General features: G+C 43.0%; 1 long non-coding RNA gene across 1 annotated transcript; it reads left to right on the top strand.

The window, feature by feature from the left end:
• The first annotated feature begins 7,294 nt into the window (after nucleotides 1–7,294).
• On the top strand, nucleotides 7,295–10,675 carry LOC127653369 (uncharacterized). The gene is made up of 4 exons (XR_007971794.1): nucleotides 7,295–8,791; nucleotides 8,942–9,125; nucleotides 9,291–9,450; nucleotides 9,536–10,675. It is a non-coding gene; the product is annotated as an uncharacterized LOC127653369 (long non-coding RNA).
• Nucleotides 10,676–22,119: the final 11,444 nt, after the last annotated feature.

The raw sequence follows: 22,119 nt of genomic DNA, 5'->3' as shown, positions 1-22,119 counted from the left end.
CCAATGTGACATTGGGGGGAGGCCGCTACCAAGCAGCCAAATAATTGCCCTGACTTACGCCACTGGCTAGTGCACTGGGTAGAGTCTGTGAAGTCTTTCCTGCTCCGGTGTTAAAAACGGCGGGGAGCAGAAGGCTTCCAGAGTGACAGGATGTAGTGTCGAAAAAAGCACCTTAGGAAGGTAGTCAGGATGAGGATGCAGAATATCTTTGGCCATACCTGGGGCAAATTCTAAACAGGCCGGCAAAACAGACAGAGCCTGTAGATCCCCAATCCTCTTAAGAGAGGCAATCGCCATAAGAAAGACCATCTTGAGAGTCTTGACTCTAGAGGTTCAAAGGGGGTCTCAACCAGACCCTCCAGGACTATTGCTAAGTCCCATGAAGAAGTTCTGGTCCTAACAGGAGGCCTCAGTCACATGGCTCCACGAATGAAGCGAGCGAGTAGAGGATGCCTCCCCAAAGGCACCCCGTCCATCAAGGCGTGGCAAGCCGAAATGGCGGCCGCATAAACCCTGAGAGTAGCAGGGCATATGCCTGCTGACAGTTTTTCCTGCAGAAAGTACAGAACTGAAACAATTTGGCCGTTAACTGGATCTGCACCATGTGAACTGCACCACGTTTCGAAGACACCCCATTTATTGGTGTAGATTATTCTGGTAGAGGGAGCCCTAGCACTAAGAATGGTCTTGATAACCTCAGGTGACAGCCCTGTGTCCCTCAGTTGGTACCCTTCAGGGGCCAAACATGAAGTTTCCGCAATTCGGGCCGGGGATGAAATATCGTCCCCTGCGACTGAGACAGAAGGTCCCTCCTGTCCGGAATCTCCCAAGGCGAGCCGTCGAGGAGAGATATTAGCTCGGGGAACCATACCCTGTTTGGCCAACGTGGCACTATCAGTAAGAGGCAAGACCCTTCCTGGCGAACTCTGGCCAAGACTCCCGGGAGCAGAGAAACCAGGGAAAAATGCATACAGACGCATTCAGGGCCATGTATGCGCCATCACGTCCAGACCCAGGGTGGGGCTGGGTGACTCAGGGAGAAGTAGAAGAGACATTGCTCTGTTCATAGAGGCGAAGAGGTCCTCTTCTACCCTGTAAAATCTCACCCAGATTTGTTCCACTACCTAGGGGTGGTGTTTCCACTCACCCATCTGTATTTTCTATCTGGACAGTAAATCTGCTCCCACATATGGGCATCCAGGGATATAAACTGCCCTGAGTGACAGGGGCTTGCCCTGGGCCCCAAGAAGAATCCGACATGCCAGAAATTTAGCTGACGTGAACGTGGACCTCCTTGATGGTTTATGTAAGAGACTACTGCTGTATTGCCCACCCGCACCAAGACATGGTAGCCTCTGGAGGAAGTATTTCAGGCCCAGAAATACCGCAATCAACTCGAGACAGTTACTGTGACAACCGAGCTGATGACCCTCCCATCCCCTTGAGCTGGACGACCACTTAAGACCGCTACCCAGCCCATCAGGGAGGCTTCTGTCGTTAGCAGCCTGCTACGACGAGACGCACCTAGATGGACCCACGGTAAGAAACCGGGGTCTGAACCACATAGCAAGGGAACGAAGCACGTGGCGCGTAACCCTTATTAGCCCTAGGGGACTGGCCCTTGGATGAAATCCCCTGGCATTTAGCCACAGCTGAAATGGTCTCATATGGAGCAGGCCCAAAGGGATCACCGTGGACGCAGATGCCATGAGACCTAGTATTTGTTGATACTGGTGAATAGTGCAACCTTGACCTAGTCTGAGTTTGCTCAGGGTGTTCTGAATGGACGTGATACGAGCGGGAGACAACTGTGCCCGCATCATGATCGAATTCCATATAAGCCCCAGATAGGTGATGAGAGAGAACGCTCTTTGACGTTGAGTCTCAGGCCCGGAGAAACCAGCTGAGCTAAGACAATATCCCTGTGCTGAACTGCCAGTTCTTGGAGCTGCGCTAAGATCAGCCAGTCGTTTATGTAATTCAGAATGCGGATGCCCCGGAGTCGCGAAGGAGCCAGTGCTGCATCCATGCATTTCGTGAATGTGCGGGGTGATAGGGCTAGGCCGAATGGAAGAACCCGATACTGGAAGGCTTCGTCCCCGAAAGCGAACCTCAGGAACTTCCTGTTCTGTGGCAGAATTCCAATATAGAAATATGCGTCCATGAGATCGATCGTGATCAGCCAATCGTAATGTTGGATCTGAGACACGACCATCTTGACAGTTAGCATCTTGAACTTGAACACCCTGACCGAGCAAGTCTCAAAGATCTAAATTCGGACGCAACCACCCCCATTCTTGGGGACCAGGAAGTATCTGCTGTAATAGCCTGACTCTTTCTCTGGAAGGGGAACACGTTCATGGCCCCTTTGACCAAGAGATTTTGCAGCTCTTTCCACAGTAGACGTGTCTGCTCCGGTTTCACGGTAGTGGGAACCACGCCGTTGAAAAGCAGAGGGCGGCGAGCAAATTGAATTCTGTAGCCTCTTTCTACTGTGTTCAGAACCCACATAGAATTGCCCGGCAGAAGTTTCCACGCTGCCAGGTTCTCTGAGATGGGTATCAATTTCGACATTTCCTGTTGAGGGGATGTCGAGTGTTCCGCGTCCTGGATAAAGGCAGGAAGCAACGGTACACCCAACTCTTTGTTGGAAGCCTCTGTCACCCGAAACACCAAAGGCGGTGGGAGTGAAGAGGTTTCGTGAGGGTATCGGGAGGGCCGAAGTGGTTGGTACACGCGCCCCGTCCCGAGAGGAACCACCCCCACAAGGCTGGGTACAAGACCGTCAGGGTTTCTTTCTTTTAGAGATCATGACCCCGAGGTCCTGCTTCGGGGGCTGCTGAGGGTGACGAGCCTGTCCCCCAGTCTTTACGAGGGGGAGCGCGACTCACCACGCTCTGCCTAGCAGAGTTGGGGCGGGACTGGGTGGCCGACGGCCCCGCCCCCCTGAGTGCCCGAAGGCTTCCACGTGGCTTTTCGCCTCCTGGAATATGGAGATAACCGTATTCATGGCATCTCCGAAGAGACCGGAAGGCAATCAAGTGGGAAAACCTGATCCCTAAATGGAGTCATGGTAACCTTGGGCACATAGCCCAGTTAGGGTCTCAGGATCACATGAGTGTAACCCGGACTGAACTCCAGGCACAGTTCACTGACAGAGGTCTTGATAGAGGTGAGCACCGTCAGGAGGGCAGTCTTCAAGGAAAGTGCCTTTAACTCAACTGACTCTAAGGGTTCAAATGGAGCTCCCCATAGGCCCCAAAGGACCACGGAGAGGTCCCATGAGGGAACGAGGCGTAGCCTAGCGGGGTTTAACCTTCTCGTACCTCTCTGGAACCTGATGATCAAGTTGTGCTTCCCCAAACACTTACCGTCTACTGCATCGTGATGTGCCGATATAGCAGCAACATACACCTTCAAGGTGGAGGGGGACAGCCGTCCCTCCAACCTCTCCTTCAGAAATGAAAGCAATGATCCAACTGCGCATCTCTGGGGGTCTTTGTGTCGGGAAGAACACCAATTAGCATACAGGCACCTCTTCGAGGGAGCCCTGTCCTGTCCTTAAGTGCCCTACCACTGCAGGTGGTAGGGCACTTAAGTATGGAAACTTTATGCAGTCAAGACCTTGATAGTTGTCCTTTACTGGAAAATTATTTCACACATTACAACATCTGTCAACCAATCCGAATCAAGCATTTAACAGATGTGGTATAATTTGTGATAATGTCTGGCTCACTGTGCAATATCCCTGACATACTAAGTATAACAGCAAGGAAATATAATTCTAAAGTAAGTAAGTACAGCCGTGGAGTATTCTAGTTTAATCACAGTCATGAGTTATGTAATGATATCTGGATCATGTCCAGTGATGATATTCACCTGCTTTATATTCTTGTCCTTAAAAAACACTTTGCATAAGACCCTTCTGTGTTCAGCACTTTCTGAAATTTACTTTGCCACATGTGTTGAGCTTTTTCTTTCCACGTGAAGTTGATCAATGTAAGCATTCATTTATTGAATCATGTGCGGTTAAATAAATCATAAGAACTAAGACAAATATATTACAACATACTCTCTTCAACTAGAATAAAGCTCCCATCAGTGATCATGTCAAAACAACTGCCACCAAATCAAGATGTCCACCAGCTTTAAATTTTTATTATGTCTGCTGTCAAATTACTTGTTTCCTGTATTTCTTAAATTTTTCATGTACAAATTTGCCAAAACAACAATTATTAAATAGTCCAATATGCACACTTATTAATGATAATTTATTTTCTTTGGATCCGCTGCATGCTGGCGTCTTGGCTTTTGTTCAATTCTTTTCTGGGTTTTCGGTCGTAATTGAGAGCAGCACTGATTTTCAGAAACTCAATATGTGTCACCACTCAACTCGTCAGCCGATGAAGCTATCCATGTGACAGGTGTGTTTGAATATGTTCAAACAACATCCATCAGACCGGTAGCTCCCATACATACTCAACCGCAACTTGACATGCACACCAATCAGAGAGAACTACGAGGCGTTGCACGCATTGTATGGACAAAAAAACACTCTGTACACCACTGTAATAATAGTCACTCTGTGTCAGTGAGGCCACGCGAAAACAAATTAGCTGGATGATTAATGAATGAGTGGAATTGTTCACAGAATGTCTGCAGAGATGGGACCCCCAGTTAGAAACCATGGCGGCCCTAAAATTAACCGGCCCCATGTAAACAATCAGGGCGTCCATCAATTTGACATGGTCGCCCGTGCAGCTCGTTCTATCTGTATTTGTGTGTGTGTCATTTATTCCCACAATCATTACTAAAATACTAGTGTCTATTCATGTATAACCTATCAAATACTGTTAATGTTATATAATGTGCTTTGTCTGATTTTTTAAATAAGCTGTATTGATGTGCATGTAAACTGACTCATAGATTGCACACAGATACTGGGCCAATCAGCTGTGAGCAAAGTACAATAAGGTGCCTCCCCCCTGTCGCTCTCACCTCAATTGAAAGCACTTCAAATCATTTATTTTTTGAAATCCACAAAATCACCTTTTATGAAAATTTATTATTTGTGAGAAATAGAATAACAGCAGTCTTGCATTTTATTTAAAGACACAAAAAAATTTTCACGATCATCTACCAACTCTTGCCATAAAATTTATTTAAAAAATACACCTAAAATAAATCTATGAAATAGCAAATAGCAAGATGGATTAATACATTGTCTGTCAATAATGAATGATTTTAATCAGTCTGCAGCATATTTAATCAGAAAAGTAACTCAGAAACTTAAACCCCTTCTTCTTATAGATTTGCTGGCCTTGAACATATATTTCACTTGAAGTTTAATAAAAGCACATTGATACACCAAATATGTCTTCATTGCTTGTCACCTTGAAAGAAAGAATAGTAGGTCTTATTAATGCATACCATCTTGTCATATTCCAAGTGCTCACTTTTTTAATTATTCAACAGTAGGCTATATTAATCTATTATAATATCAAATGACATAATATAACAATGCTAAGTTCATTTAAATTAATATAAAATTTTATATTTTTAATATTAATAAATTAATTCAAATGAATAAGCCTGTATGTTCATGTTGTGGACCTACGTACATGCATTCACAAACACATCGATATCAGCTTTTTTTTTTTTTTTTTACATCTTAATGACATTCAGATTTTTTTCCAGCAGTCCTCTCGACCTCTCATGGCAGCAGCGGTTTTTGATTTTGCTATGTAAATGTGTTTAAAATCTTCATGATTTTCAGAATGATCTTGAGCGAGAAGTGAATTGCGCTGTATCTCCATGTTGCATGCAATTTGCTATTTGGTGCAAACGTCATTCATTCATGTGAACATGCTCGTGAACTAATCATAAACTTGTTGTTTTGATAAAGAAAGTCGATTACCTGCATCTTGATACAACTTGATACAACCATAATGAATTCTGATTGTATTTGCTGAGTTTTGTCAAATTAAAACCAATCCAGGACTCCTGAGGTTGTTCAGCTTTCTTAATGATACATGGCAGACAATCCCAGCTTAATATGCAGAGATGACTATAAGTAAACCATTTGCATGTTTATAGTCACCTATGTATACTAAGCTGGGATAGGCAGAAGACATTTAAACATTCCATAACATACACAAATTAACTTTAAAAAGATGGGACTTGCTTAATTGCATGTAGCAAATTGCATGTAACATATTTAAAAAATAGATCCCTATCTGTCATTCACTCAACATTGTGTCACTCTTTGGAGCACCAAACACCTCTGATCTTTGATAAAAGGCCAATGGAAATTGGCGAATTTGCATGCCACTCTCCCGGACATACAGGTATATAAGGACTTGGGTCGCAACCGCTCATTCAGATTTTTTCTTTGGAGCCGAGTGGTTGTGCATCAGTGAGCTGAATTCCTCCAACATTCACCTCGAAAAGCTGTTGGATTTATGGCGTATTACAGCGGCTTCTGAGAATGCCCCTGTCCAGATAGCAAAAAATATCCGCACGGCTTCTTTTTGCCGCTGTCCCTAAGCTGTCGGCTATAGGTGCATCCCACTGGCGGGGATGAAACGTTTGCCGCCGAATTCGTCACTCCCATTTCTTGCGAGATGCCGCCCGCGAAAAGCTGGCGGGCCGCCCGCTTCATTTTCTCTGGCGGTTGCCTCGGGCTGATCGACCGCGGGCGGCTGGCGGCAAGCCGCTTTGAAATATAAGGATTTCTACTCTCAAAATCGACCAGCCATGTTGGCTATTATTATTTTTGCTCCAAAGCCATTAGGGTTTATAACAGAGGCTTGACTCTTGATTCCATGATAAGGTAAGGTTTAGGAAATGACATTTAAATTACTTTGAAACTCTGAAGCGATTATACAGTAATATATGTAAAATATATTGAATTATTTTATGCACTTGAAAATTGTTTACATTTCTTTGATTGCTGCGCATTTGAGACATGCACCAATAAACCAAAAAGAATATCTTTATGATTCTGATTAGGTTTTAAAATAGATATTTAATTCATGGTATGAACAATTTAGCAGAATAAATTGATGAAGTTAGACTTTTCACCAATGCCTGTATCAGTGAACAGTGAAAGACATCTGCAACATGGCCAAAATCACGGGTATACTTTAATTTTTTTTATTAATTTGCAACCATGGTGATATCTATCATAAACATGAAAATCCCTGTTTTGACGTGAAGGATAAACTCAATGAAAAAGCGAAATTATCCTCTGGTTTCACAGTTAAGCAGAAATTTCGTTTATGTCTAAATTTTTTCCAACCTCGATTTTTTTTTGTTATTTTACCTTTTACAGGTTTTGCAATTATGACCTGTACAAATGTTTAAGAAAGTGTTAAAGTCCCTGTAAAGGCAATAAAAAAAATCTAAACGCATTATAAATGTTAAAAATGTATTGCTAAAACACAATACAAAGACTGAACTGTGAAGTTCCGCTGTCGCCATATCTGTTTCCGGTTTACTTGCGCGTCGCCCAAAATGTCTGTTTTCACTCGATGTCTCCAGAATCTTCCGAAAATACGCGTCAGCGATGTTCATCGCATTGTTGATGCCTGGTCCCCTGCTCTGACAAGCAAGAGGGACAAGGGCTTTAAACTCTACATATCGAGTTATCTGCACAACTACAAGGGTAAGTATTTTAATTTAATGTGGTGTGCCAGCAGATAGCGGCTAAGCTAGTTCGCCATGTGTTCATTTTTAATGTAACGTTAGTATAGAAGCTTGTTTTTTCTTAGTTTTAAAGCAGACTGTTTGTTAATTTTTGTGATAATTGTAATACAAATTATATTAACTTGCTCTCCTCTCAGTTTCTAATAAAGATCAGGGCACAGGTGAAGTCACTGTCAAGGCATTGTGCTACAGGTCCACGAGGAAAGCAGATAAACCTCACAGTTTGAGTGTATGGTGAAGCTAGAATTGATAAGACTGCAGTTATAGGCTTGTTACTTTAATAGCCCGATGTTCCTGGGGACTCGGCTAAGGTTATTCATGTTTAATGTAACTCAAATCAAATGAAAACAGTTATTGTAGGCAGGTAAGTTTCCCTAGCTGGTCCCTCTGTGTAAAATGCGTTCTTATTCAAGTTTTCAACTCAGTCATTCGTTTAAGATGCAATCTTGTGTTATAAGTATTAGGCTATCATGATTATACAGTGAGCAAGCTATATAAATAAGTATTTAATATAATAAAAGTGTAGAGCAACAACCGAGGGTGTAAGGTAAAGGCTGAATATTGTAGATTTATTAAAATATGTTGCATGTTTGAATTAAAATACCTGTGGATATGCCACTTCCCACTCATGAAAGTGTTATTCAAAGGAGCACACACTCTACAAAGGCCTGACTGGAGATTTGCCTGATCTATCCGTCCTTCAGGTGAGTAGGGAATGATATAACAATAGCAAATTTCACTGTACAGTATGATATAGCAACCAAAATCTGTATACCAATATTTCATTATTTTCTTTTTCCTCCCCTTTTACAAACAATTATTCTGCCTCAAAGAAAAAAAAATGAAATTGATGTTATCATAAGGGTTCTTCATTATGAACTTGTATGCCATGCATAACATACTGTGGATAGAAATTACAGGGAAAGTTACTGGTATGATAATTGTGGTTATATTATATTACTATTATATTTAGTGTATTGCTAATCAATATATTGTTACTTCCCAGGTGACAGCGGCTCACTTCAAGAGCAAGTGAAGCAAGTTGGGACAATGTTGAAGACGTTTGCTCGCACTGGGCAATCAGGTACAACTTGCAAACAACACCTGTGGTTGTTGGTTTAATTCCCACTGGGGCCACCTGTACATGTAGTAGACCTAGATATAAATGTCATAGTTTAGTAGTTGAAGGACCAGGACTGACTACTTTATTCTTTTATTCTGGGAACCCCTGTAGATGCAGATCAGACCCTAATGCTGCGACGTCTTGGAGAGTTAGGCGATGTTGTGCGTAGCATGGACAACAAAATGCTATGCTGCAACATTTCAGTGCCAATGTGTCTGTTGGAGAGTTATCCCTGCCAGATTTGGCGTTGCTTGACAACAGTTTGAGGCAGGATAAAGAGCTCCAGCAACGATTTGTAAGTGTGCCGATTTCGTTTATAACGCCATAGGGTAATCTAAAAAGTAAAATTAAGATCGTACACTGCATATTCTACAGTCTGAATCCACAGCCTGTCACATTTTAAATTTATGAGAAGCTTCAGAGAAATGTAATTTGTAACACGTTTTTTTTGTATTTTCAGCTTCGGTTTTTGGCAATCAAATGTGGGAGGGACCTAAAGACAACCGTGTGGTGAATGCTTCAGAGTATCTTCTCTAATCACCTTTCCATCAATACAACCTGGACTGGTGTAGGGGATAAAGCATGTTTTAGAGACATGTTCCTGAAGACCATTGTTCAAAGTAAGTTGGATATTTTTTTTATATTTAAGTAGATGTGTATGACCTTATGCCATTCAAATGGAATGCAGATCTTTATTTTCTACAGGAGCCATCCGGAAGAACCCGGCAACCCAGGATGCCACTGATGAGGCGATCCAGGTTAACGTTACGCATTACCTGAAAGGAGCATCTGAACAAGAATGTGGAAAAAGGTGCCGCACAGCTGAGAGGGACCCACAGCCGACCCCTTAAACCTAGGCTGACTACTGACACCCCAGCATCACTGACAACTGGAACCCTTTCTTTATCCTACAGTCAGTAACATCAAGACCCCTAAAAAAGCCTGCTAAAAGTGTCAGACTACACTCACCCAATCCACGCTGTTCACTGTGGAAATTGCTTTTTTTTTTTTTCTCTCTCTCGTGACCCTGCTTTGAGGGCAGCTCCTTGGATGAATATGGGATGGTTTGTCCTTTTATACAGGCGCACGAGGAATCACTGAAGATATGCTAATTTGCACTGCCTCATTCTGGAGGTCGGGGAAAACCGGTGATTCTTAGCCCACTACGCCACGCAGTCCCCAACCTCTCCAGACATTCTGATTGGCTGTGTTCTCTACAGCCAGATTTTCTGATGTTAATTATTTTTATTCCCACTTGTTGTCATGTGTAAGTTGAATGTCAAAATGTATATTATACCTGTTATCCTGCACATTCCTTGATACCAAAGATCTCAATTATTTCATATACAATTTGCTGCTTATTTCATTGTTACAGTGCTTAACTATTCTATTTTTAAATATAGCTTGTAAATCCTAGATTATACATCTAATACTTGATATTTGCACATTATCTGGTATCAAATATTCTACTTACCGTGACTTTAGTATTGGCTTATTTCATTCCGTCAGTGCTTAACGATTCTATTATAGTTTGTAAATCCTATTTCATACCTCTGATACTTGATATTGCACATTAACTAGTACCAAATATTCTACTTTCATTCCGTCACAGTGCTTAACTGTTATTCTATTGTTAAATATAGCTTGTAAATCCTTGTGCCACAGGTCAGCATTGCAGTTATAATGGTATATTCTACTCCAGAGCTTTACTCTAAATTATTACCACTTAACCTATTGTTAGAAATGACTTGTAAATATGATGTTATACCTCAATTTATTTGGTATCCTGCACTTTCTTTGGTACCAAATATCCTCATTGCTTATGTTTACTGGTAATTCTTTTCATCCCAGAGCTGACCTCTTTATATTATTAACAATTATTAAAATAAATAAAAATTTATTACCAAAATTGAATTGGAAACCTGCATGTTCTTTTGTGTGTGTGTGTATATATAATGTTTGTATTTTTCTGTTATTTATATTTCAGTGATCTGACATCTTGATTCAATGACAGTTACTGTACTTTGAAATGTGGAATTAAAACGCCAAATGGAAATTTGTGTGGTTTGATCAATCATTATTCTTGATAAACTGCATGCTATAAATATATATATATATATATATATATATATATATATATATATACAATAAGCGGCAGCAGATCGCTCGAAAAAGCGTTTGCCTCCGACGCTCCGCGGAAGGTCCGCCTTCGATATAACGGCGGCGGAACGGCGGATGGCCAGCGGGCCGGCCGCGGAACGAAGGCGGTAGGAAGGTGGCTGCCGCTTTTAAAAAGCGGCTGCCGCCGGCGGTGCACCGTCAAACGTGTTTGCGATATCGCCATTCTGCCGCTTCTACTGCCGCCGGAGCACCGCCAGCGGCCCGCCGACTTATTGCTATCTGGGTGGGTGCTTCAGCAGATTAAAAGTGGATATTCTCCTCTAAAATTATATATTTTCCTTCTGAAAGAGTGGCACTCATGGAGAGAGTCTTTTTAAAGATGCCTTTCCGTTTGTGTATAGTTCCTGGTTACAGTCTTTATCTGTCCGCTTCCGATGGCCACAAACGCTGCCACACATGCCTGGCTGTTGCCCATGTGGAGACAGCATTCGTGGACAGGTCATGTCCTCACTACAAGGACATGATCATGGCAACGTTGCAGTCACGGCTTGCCTTCGTCGAAGGGAACTTCTGCTCCCCACCTCCTACCTATGGTACGAGGACATGTCGGTTAGCACTGGGCGCGATTTGGGATTCCAATAGGAGTCCCTCCGCCGGGTAGCCCCCCACGGAGCTCCCATTCCCCAGGATGCTCATTTGCTCTGGTCGAGTTCTGTGATGAGATCGCCAGCTCGTCTATGGGCAAGTGTGCGATCTCATTCAGGGCTTGCGAAGCGGATGAGCTCTTGATTGCAGCATCGGAGAGTGGGCTGGCTCATTTTGACGCCGAGGACTCGACGGGGCTCCCAACTTTGGGTGCGGTCGCCCCGTTGCGACAGTCATGCTTGCCCTGGCCACTGTGAGCATCAGGCTGGAGTGTACCCCTCCACCCCGCCCTGAACCCTTGCTGCTTAATGATTGGTCCAGGGAGTGCTCCGGTCCCTTTCTTCCCGGAGGTGCATGAGGAGCTCACAAATTCATGACAGGCACCTTTAACTGCCTGAGTTTTTAACTTTCAGGAACAAGTAATAAAAGAAAATCACCCTCCTCCTTTCCAGCCCTGGCCCTGTCCCCAAACGACAGGGCCTACCAAATAACCCTGAACCTAGGTCTCTGTACCCCATTTTTTTCCAAGCAAAAAACTGTTATACCAGCTACTAACATAAGGTTCAGAAAGTTACTGTAAAACAGTTAAAGGATGGGCAAGGAGGAGGCGAGAACCGGCTTGTCAACATAAATAATAATTTAATGAAAACTCAAAAACACCTAAACAAACACACATGACGGACATGCCATAACCCGGCCCCGCCCCCCTCCGCTCCACATTCCTCCCGGCATTATCTCAGGCCGGGGTGCCACCGGCATGACTTACACCCCCCCATCCCTGGGGCGGGGTGTATCTCGCGTGGTCATCCCCGCCTTCCTCGCCCTGGGAGGAGACAGAAGGGGACAAACAACAACAAAATAGGCGAGGGAAAAGGCCAACACGGTGCAAAAGGGAGAGAGAGAGAGGAGAGAGAGAAAAAGCTCACTCACCGGTTCTCTGATGTACCGTCGCGTGGTCCTCAAACACTCCTCCACACTCAGGCGGACGACAGCCGCTACAAACCCGGGCGAACCGGAGTGAAACCGTCGACCCCCAGCGGGTAGAACGCGCCTCCGCTTTTCTGGCGGCAAATGGGGACACTCCTCCGCCCCCGGCAGCGGTTCTACCGCTCCGGGCGGTCGGAGAGTTTCTTCCCTCCTCCCCTCACGGACGACGGTCTTCCCTTGACCCCTCCATGTCTCTGGGGACGGCAGGGCACTCCTCCGCCCCCGGCAGCGGCTCCCTCGCTCCAGGCGGTCGGGGTATCCAGTCCCCACTTGCCCCACGGACGACGGCCGTACCCCGCATCCGGGCGGTCGGGCTACTCCGTCACCCGGGAGATGGCAGCGGCGCTCCCCTGGGTGGACGGCAGTGTCGAGGACTCTGCAACGGGCATCCCTCCTCCTTCCCGGGTTTCAGCACCAATGTAAAACAGTTAAAGGATGGGCAAGGAGGAGGCGAGAACCGGCTTGTCAACATAAATAATAATTTAATGAAAACTCAAAAACACCTAAACAAACACACGACGGACATGCCCGTAATTCTCTCTCTCTCGAACAATCGGCAGCGGCCGCCTTTATGCCTCGCGCGCCTCATCAGGCCGATTGGGGACCGGGCGCGCGATATTCCGACCCGGCCCCGCCCCCCTCCGCTCCACAGTTACCCATTGTGAGAAACGCAAAAGTTACTCCAGTAATTTCTAAACATGAGTGTTATCCAGGATTATTTGTACAGAAAAGAATGGCCAATTTTAATCGTTTTGATCTGTGCGCTCTCGCAATTTCAAGGTTGAGATTGGATGGGAGGTCGAGCCATTTTGGCATAATTTCCCTCAGAAATTGAGCAAGCCTTTTCGGGTAAACCTACAATTCTCAAATTTTTGCATCTTCCATGGTTTTCTAGGTCATCCACTTTGGCTTGAAGCTGAGTCACCATTTTAACCAGTGTAGAAAGCATCTTCCATGGTAGAGATTCTGTTTTCAGTTTCGGTTAAACGGGATTGCTTGAGGATATTTTGAATAAACATTTCGTGGATTATGGAAAATGTTTCGGGAATTTCAGAAACTGAGTGGATATAGCATCTAGCTGATTTTCAATGCCGTCCAAACGTCCATCCATGTCCCGAGTTGAGCGCCCAACGCTAGGTTGGTTTAGATCCATTGGTGACAAGGACATTTCTGCTGGCACAGCTTGTTTCTTCATTTTCTGTGATCATAAAGTAGTTTTTTTCCCCATTTAACCGAGGAGGGTAGCAATTTATCAAACAACAGGAATGGAGCCTGAGATTTAAGGTATTTAAAAGTTTGTTTTAGACATATAGTAGCAAGTATCCCCACATATATCTCAAACTACATTGTTAATGTTAGACAGTTAAAACATTGCCTACCTTATTTTAAGGTAGGCAATATTTTAACTGTGTCTACAAGTGAAGTTTGATCAGTGGTTAAACGTGTTCAGACGGCTCCTTTCCAGAATAAAATTAAATATGCAGAAAATCACAATATTACAGTTCTTGTATAGTGAAAAGGCAGAAAGTCTTGGGAGAAGCTAGAGAAGAAAGGACACCGGCAGCAGTTTATGAAATCTGCAGGGCACATGATGCTGTGCCCTGCAGGCTTCCATCATTCTGCACACCGTGCATTTTAATTTATAAACAGATTTAGTGCTTATAACTTTCTTCTTCACAAAATTCTGATATATTATGTATTTTTTGTACTTTGTTATTATGGGGGAAAATAACTGTAGCGAAGTTGAATACTTAATTTTTAATCAACTCAAGTTAAAGTAAAAGTACTATTATTTATTTATACTTAAAAAAGTAGAAATGTTTTAAAAATGTACTCAAAAACTGTAACAAGAGTAGTTGTAATTGGTTACTTTCCACCTCTGAATTTTATTTTCTCTAGATGTGCAGAAATGGAGCATCTGAAACATTGATGAATCAGTTTCTCTGCGGCTTGTTGATTCTTCTGCACAGCGGATAGATAACAGCACAGCGTAGAGACGTGTTAACAGTCAGCTACTTCTGTATGCCTGGTCACATATATTTATTTATAAAGCAGCAGCCAGTCAATGTGATTGTCACACTCATGTGAAAGTAGAGGCTATGGTAATCTAACACTATTATTCTATTGCCTGTTTATGAAAGTTTACATCATCATCAACATCATGATTATCATCACCATTAATATTATTATTAGCCTTTTAATAATCTTAAGAAGTGCTTCCTTGTCACAGACTATTCCCCTTTGTCTTACTTGTTTTGTGAAAAGTACTTAACTACTTATATTTAAGTAGTATCATTACATTTGTTAAAAATGTTTTAAATTAGTATATTTTTTTTATATAAAGGTATTTAGTAAAAAATATTAAATACATTCATTTAAATATATGTATGAGTCATTCCTGGGATTCAGTAATATTTCAGTCCCCCAGACTTTTTGAAGTGGTGACTTACTAAAATCAAATGTTGAAAGATTTTTATGAGATTAAGATTTTATTTGTCCATTATAATGAATTAAAGATTTATTACATTAAAATGACTTATTTCTATCTTATACCAATTGTTTTGAAATGACAAAAAATAGGCATTACAAATATGTTATTTAATATAGTATAAACCCATTTTTATACATTTTTATAGAAAAAAAAAACTATATTGTGATATATGCTCATGAGACTCCTTATGACTACATGCCTAAAATGCTGTTGTTCTCATGCCGCAAAAACAGTGCCGACCCAGCGAGGTATGGACTCTGCAGATCCTTCAATTCCTGTAAGTTGCAAGGTTGAGCGCAGTGGAAATGTCTTGTTGGTCCAGCACATCCTACAGACACTCAAATGGATTGAGATTTGGGGAATTTGGAGGCCAGGGCAACACTTTGAACCACATCATTTTCCTCAAACCATTCCCGAACAGTGTGGCGGGACACATTATCCTGTTGAAAAAGGCCTCTGCCATCAGGGAATGCCATTGCCATGAAGGGGTGTACCTGGTCTACAATGATGTTTAATTAGGTGGCACTTGTCATATTGTCGTCTACATGAATGGCTGGACCCAGGGTTTCCCAGTAGAACATTAACCAGAGTATCACACTACCCAGGGAAATGCTGCGTATGTACACGGCCATCCAAGTAATGTAAAAGAAAATGGGACTCATTGGACCAGGCAACCTTCTTCCACTGCTCCAAGGTCCATTTCCAATGCTCGCATGCCAATTGTAGGCACTTTCAACGGTGGACAGGGGTCATCATGGGCACTCTGACTGGTCTGCGGCTAAGCAGCCCCATATCTAGCAGGTTGCGATGCACTGTGTGTTCCTCCCGTAACCATCATTATATTTTTCTGTGACTTGCGCCACAGTGGACCTTCTGTCAGATGCGACCATATGGGATAGCCTTTGTTGCCCTCATGCATCAATGAGCCTTGGAAGCCCAACACTCTTTCGCCGGTTTGTGGTTTGTCCCTCCTTGGACCTCTGTCGGTAGGTACTCAACACTGTTGACCGGAATCACCCCACAATCCTTGCCGTTTCAGAGATGCTCTGACCCAGTCGTCTGGCCATAACAATTTGGCTCTGGTCAAAGTCGCTCAGGTCTTTACTCCTGCCCATTTCTCCTGCATTTAACTTGTTGACTACAAGAACTGATTGTTTGCTTACCATCTATTCTACCCAGACCTTGACATGTGGCCTTGTTATGAGATGATCAACATTATTCGCTTCACCTCTGAGTGGTCATAATGTTTTGGCTCACCGGTGTATATCGTTATTGTGATATAAAATTACTCATATCGTGATATACGATTTTGGTCATATCTTAATATAAACTAATACAATTGGGAAACACCCTATTTTATAAAACTGAATCAGTCTAAAAAAGACAATGTTCCTCAAAAGGCTGCACAGGTTCTCAAGAAAATCAGTCAGGAGCATTTCTAGGTATAAGCGAACTAGACGATTGCTTAGGGCACCATCAACAAGGGGTGGGGGCACCAATGTGAAAGCCGGATGACCAAAATTTGGTAACAGGGCTGAAATCACTATTCATTTATACATAAACCGACCAAAAGAACTGACTCATACTGTAAAATGATTTAGAGTTCCCAAAGTCTAATAAAAGGGAAACATTGATTTTAACTGGTTCATTTACATGAACTATCCAGAAAAAAAAAAGATTCACTTAAATTATTTGGTTTTCACAGCGCTCCATGAGAGTGAGAGGTGAATGTATTTGATCACTCCCTTGGCTCCATTGCTGCGTTCACAATATAATGTGACAAATATAGCGGTTTGTGATGCTACATTGCTACTCGTTGGAAAACGTAGCTTGTTGCTGAAAAAGATGCATTATTGTGAAAATAGCTGAAATACTGCCATGCTACTGAAAAATGTTGTCAAGTTTGTAGCATCACTAGACAAATTTTAGTTAACTACTCCCAAACACTGTATACAGCAAAGACTTTAGACACCACCAGCTGGTAAGCACCAGTACCCCCAGACATAGTTCAGGAGAGCAGAAGCCAAAGGTTACGTTCTGAACCTCCGTTATCAAAGTGTTGTAACGCCTGACTATGGTAACAGCGAGTATGAGTGAGGTGGTCCGAACAAACAGTGGGGCTCGGGCTGGATCAGAGGGCAGACAGGTGTGAGTTTTCAAGTGACTGGAGAGAATTTCCATTCCCATAGAGAAAGAAGTGATGTCACAGTATGCCCCATACTCAATTCTGCTGATGTTTGCTGTATTGACTACAGAGGATTTCTGAGAGGAAAAGACCATCTCAATCCAGTGCTCACACACCCTCTAGAGTGCAAACTGCAAAGTGCACACTTGTAAAGTCTTTTTGGAAACTGTCCTTTTTATGTTGATTATATTACTGCAAAAAGTTAAGTTTTGGTAAGAAAAACACATAAATTGTGCCTCTGCATCATATCTGTGTTTATATTAAACATATTGTCCAGCCAGTATCAGAATTTAAGTTATACATGAACAAAGATGTTTTTTTTTTTTTTGTTTTGTTTTTTTATGTTAAGATTCAGGTCAATTATTAAATACTTTTAAGACATAACAGTGAACAAACCTTGCTCTCGGGATTGTATCCAATATTTAGTGACATATTTTTCCCTCAATAATTGGATTAAGCTGCAAATTAATATTCCTGTCACTAAACATGTCATCATCATTTTATTTCATAACCTGTGTGCTAAATTTTCCATTAATGTCTTGCATCTTATAGTGGATTTTTGTTTTCCTTTCAGGCTGTGGATTTTTTTATTTCCTCACTGTGAATTTTACTGTGCTTTAGAGACTGTTTTGGGTCTTGTTAGCTAAAGGCAGTTTGTGGGAGAACTTTCTTACACTGTGATTTATTTGCCTGCAATATCTTGTACCTGCTTTTATTTTTCCAATGTTTTATGCCATCATCGACATCTCTACTGTGCCGTGTAACTGCTGTTATCTGTATCACTTTTGTCATTGATTGAAAGTTTTCATTCAATGTGATTTCTGAAGGAATTTTAGGTTTGGCAGGTTTTTATTGCACTGAGGTGGAGTCTGGCTCCTGTTGGTAATGAGGGTGGCTGTGGCCAGCAGGGGTGTGGAGCCCTGGATAACTCACTCTCTTGTGTTCACAGAGAAGGTGAAGCAGTACTGTGTATGGTGGCCAGGTGAAATGAAAATTGACATCTGATTACTTAATCAAAAGCAATCACAATACTATTTCCTTTTCTGTGAAAAGTGTTTTAGAAAGTAAGAAAAGTTTAGGTTTTTTGCACAATTAATTCAAAATAATAAACACAGATATGATGTCCCCCGTTGCTCACTTCGACATTGTGTCGAAGAAGCGAAACTTGGGGTCTCTCTTGAGAGCCTCGTGCATCTCTGAACTTGAGAAAAGGCCAATGAGAAATTGGCAGACAGAATTAGCATGTCCCTCCCCCGGACATAAGGGTATAAAGGGATGGAATCATGCATCTGTCCATTGAGATTTTTTCTTCGGAGCGAGCGGTTGTGTGATCAGCGAGCTGCAGTCACTTACTGTTCCACTCATTTCTATAGAGCGTATGCTGTTGGATCTACGGCGCATATCAGCGGCTTTCTCCTTCTCTGCACGGCAGTGCAGCTTTGCCCCTGGGTGCTTCAACAGCACTTCTAAAAGAGAATATTTCTTAAAAGAGTTTATTTTTTTTCTAAAAGAGCAATACACAGCGCCGTTGAATGTCCTTTTCAGGACGTGTCTTTATAAAGATGCTCTTCCGCCCCCTGTGTAGTTCCGGAAGGCTCCCAAGCGTTCCTGAGACAGATGACCCAGGGAACGAGACGTTGAAGGAGAACCACTGAAGGAGAATCTCTTCCGTTCTCACGGCAACCCGGTACCACACTTCAGCAGTCCCGGCACCTCGGACGCGGACCTCTCGCCTCCGAACACGTCACTGCTGTCCCCCGGCTGGCCGGTTCTGACAAGTTCTGAGGACACCTACACGGGACCTCTTCCTCAGACACTAACCCGCCCCCTGCCGGGTGTGTGGAGGGAGGTAAGTGCTTTGAGACTTCTCTCAGCACCAGAGCCTCGGGACGCGCTTTTGCCTCCTGACGCCACACTATCTGCCCCGCCCCACTGCGAAGCCTCGCCAGGTACGTCGAAAACGATGGTCCCCTTGGTGCCCCTCGCACAGAGCTTATACACGTGGCTCTCACTTCCCAACCTGTCGCGCTGGTTGGCAAGGACCATCTGACTCGGCTACGCGATTCAGTTCGCCAGGCCCCCGCCCCCTTTCAGTGGCGTCCGCTTCACCTCGGTGAAGACGCCACAACCCTGCATGTGGAGATTGTGACACTTAAACTCAAAGACGCAATAGAGCCTTTCCCTCCAGCTGAGATGAAGAGGGGTTTCTACAGCCCTTACTTCATCATACCCAAGAAAGGCGGCAGTTTACGACCGATCTTGGACTTGCAAGTTTTCAACCGGACCTTGCACAAACTCCCGTTCAAAATGCTCACGCAAAGACACATCTTAACTTGCAGCCGGCATCAAGATTGGTTTGCAGCGTTAGACCTGAAGGATGCTTACTTCCACGTCTCTGTCTTGCCTCAACACCGACCCTTCCTACGGTTCGCGTGCCAGGCATATCAGTACAAGGTCCTCCCCTTCGGCATGTCCCTGTCCCCTCGTGTCTTCACAAAGGTTGCAGAGGCAGCCCTTGCTCCGCTAAGGGTAGTGGGCATCCGCATAATTAATTACCTCGACAACTGGCGCATCCTAGCCCGAGAGTTACTGTGCACCAACAGGGACAAGGTGCTCAGGTATCTCAGCCGTCTAGGGCTTCAGGTCAACTGGGAAAAGAGCAAGCTTGCCCCGGTTCAGATTCTCGGCATGGAGTTAGACTCAGTCTCAATGTCAGCACGCCTCACCAACGAGCACACGTAGTCAGTGCTGAAATGCCTCACCTTGTTCAAGCCAGGCACAGTGGTTCCTCTAAAACAATTCCAGAGGCTCCTGGGGTATATGGAATCCTCCACGGCGGTCGCGCCACTGGGGTTAATGCATATGAGACTGCTTCAGCACTGGTTCCAGACTCGAGTCCCAAGATGGGCATGGCTACACGGCACACACAGTATGTTCATCACCCCCGCCTGCTGCCAGACTTTCAACCCCTGGGCAGACTTCTGTTTTCTGCAGACAGGAGTTCCCCTACAGCAGGTGTCCAGATGCGTTCTGGTCACCACAGAAACCTCCAAACAGGGTTAGGGCACCATGTGCAACGGGCACGCAGCCGCTGGCTCCTGGAGAGGGCCCCCACTGCGTTGGCACATCAACTACCTAGCGTTGCTGGTTGTATTCCTTGCCCTGTAGAGGTTTCACCCGCTGATTCAGGGCAAGCACGTCTTGATCCGTTCAGACAGCACTGCGACGGTAGCGTACACAAATTGCCATGGCGGCGTACGCTTTTGAATGGGGAACGTCTAAGTTACTGTTGTAACCTCTATTCCCTGATGGAGGGAACGAGATGTTGTGTCCTCCTGGCCACAACACTGAACCGAGCCACTGTTACGAACCTCATTCTCAGCTCCTCAGTGCAAAAACTGAATGGACAGATGCATGATTCCCTCCCTTTATACCCATATGTCCGGAGGAGGGACATGCAAATTCTGTGCCAATTTCTCATTGGCCTTTTCTCAAGTTCCGAGATGCCCGAGGCTCTCAAGAGAGACCCCTAGTGTCAATTCTTCAACACAACATCTCGTTCCCTCCATCAGGGAACGGAGGTTACATCAGTAACCTAGACATTCCTTCCAGCACATTTCTCCCTTAAATTCGCACTTTAGCTGTATAGAGACATGTACTGTATATGAACATAATTCATGTTTTAAATAATATTATTTAAAAAATGTGTAACCCAAGAAATGAATTAAAAATGTATTATCTTAATTGAAAGTCAGTAACAGTATCTGATTATTAAAATGTTTGAGTCTTTATAGTCAAAACTATCCTTTTTATAAGGCAACACAGTATAAATAGAACCAAAAAGCATCTTCTTTGCACTGAGTGCAAATAGTGTTAGATTATATTTGCACTACTAATTAAATACTAATATACAGTATCTCTGCAGTGTGTTTATTGTGTTATTACAATATTACTATGGTAAAATCTTGGTTAATTTTACCCACATCAATCTTTCTCTCAAATTCCCATAAAAAACATTTTTATGATTTTTTTTATTTATTATGACAAGTAGTATTAAAGGAAATATTAAGAGTGGATAAAGGATGGGGAAATGGAGGGGAATAGAACTGGGATGTCCACTTGATAAAAACTTTACACACTACTCTATTGCAGCAAAACTTGGGAGTGCAGTTTCCCCACTGTATGGCAGGTGCTATTTACACCTAGTGCAAATAGTCATTCTGTTTTTATAATGTTAGTTTCAATGTTTTAATAATTTTTTTTAAACTAATTTCAAACATGCATTTATGCCAAATTTATTAATTCGCATTGAAAAATCTATCTTTTGGTTTCCGTCTATCAAGTTCCTAATAAAAATATTAAGACAACAACGAAATGATTTGAAACAACTTTAACTTGTAAAGTATTAATTCACTGGATTATCCCACTTTTTATTACATTTCCAGCATAAATGTATAATCAATGACCAAAAATGTTGGTCATACTGCCAAACTCTATCAGGTGGTTTATATCTATTGTTTTTTTTGTTTTGTTTTTTAAACCTAATTTTTAAATCACATTGTATTTAAAGTTTCATTTCAGATGGAGCTAATTCATAATTTTGTATTTTTTTTACAAACAATTCCAAAGTCTATAGCCTAAAATCATCAAAGTGAAAATGAAAGAATTTTTGTTTGGACATTTGCCACCTTCTGCCCGTTTCCATTAAAAAAAAAAACACTTTGTCGCATAAGTTATGGTTTAGTGCAAAAGAAATCAGCCCTGAAGCCTTTTCCATTCAGAAATGGGTGTATATCGCTAATGCACCTCCCATATGTCCGTATATTAGTCAGCTTGCGGTCATTTTAATTAACAAATTAA

Source organism: Xyrauchen texanus, chromosome 12, assembly GCF_025860055.1.
Source record: "Xyrauchen texanus isolate HMW12.3.18 chromosome 12, RBS_HiC_50CHRs, whole genome shotgun sequence".
Classification (NCBI taxonomy): Eukaryota; Metazoa; Chordata; class Actinopteri; order Cypriniformes; family Catostomidae; genus Xyrauchen; species Xyrauchen texanus.
This window is presented reverse-complemented; position numbering and strand designations above follow the sequence as displayed.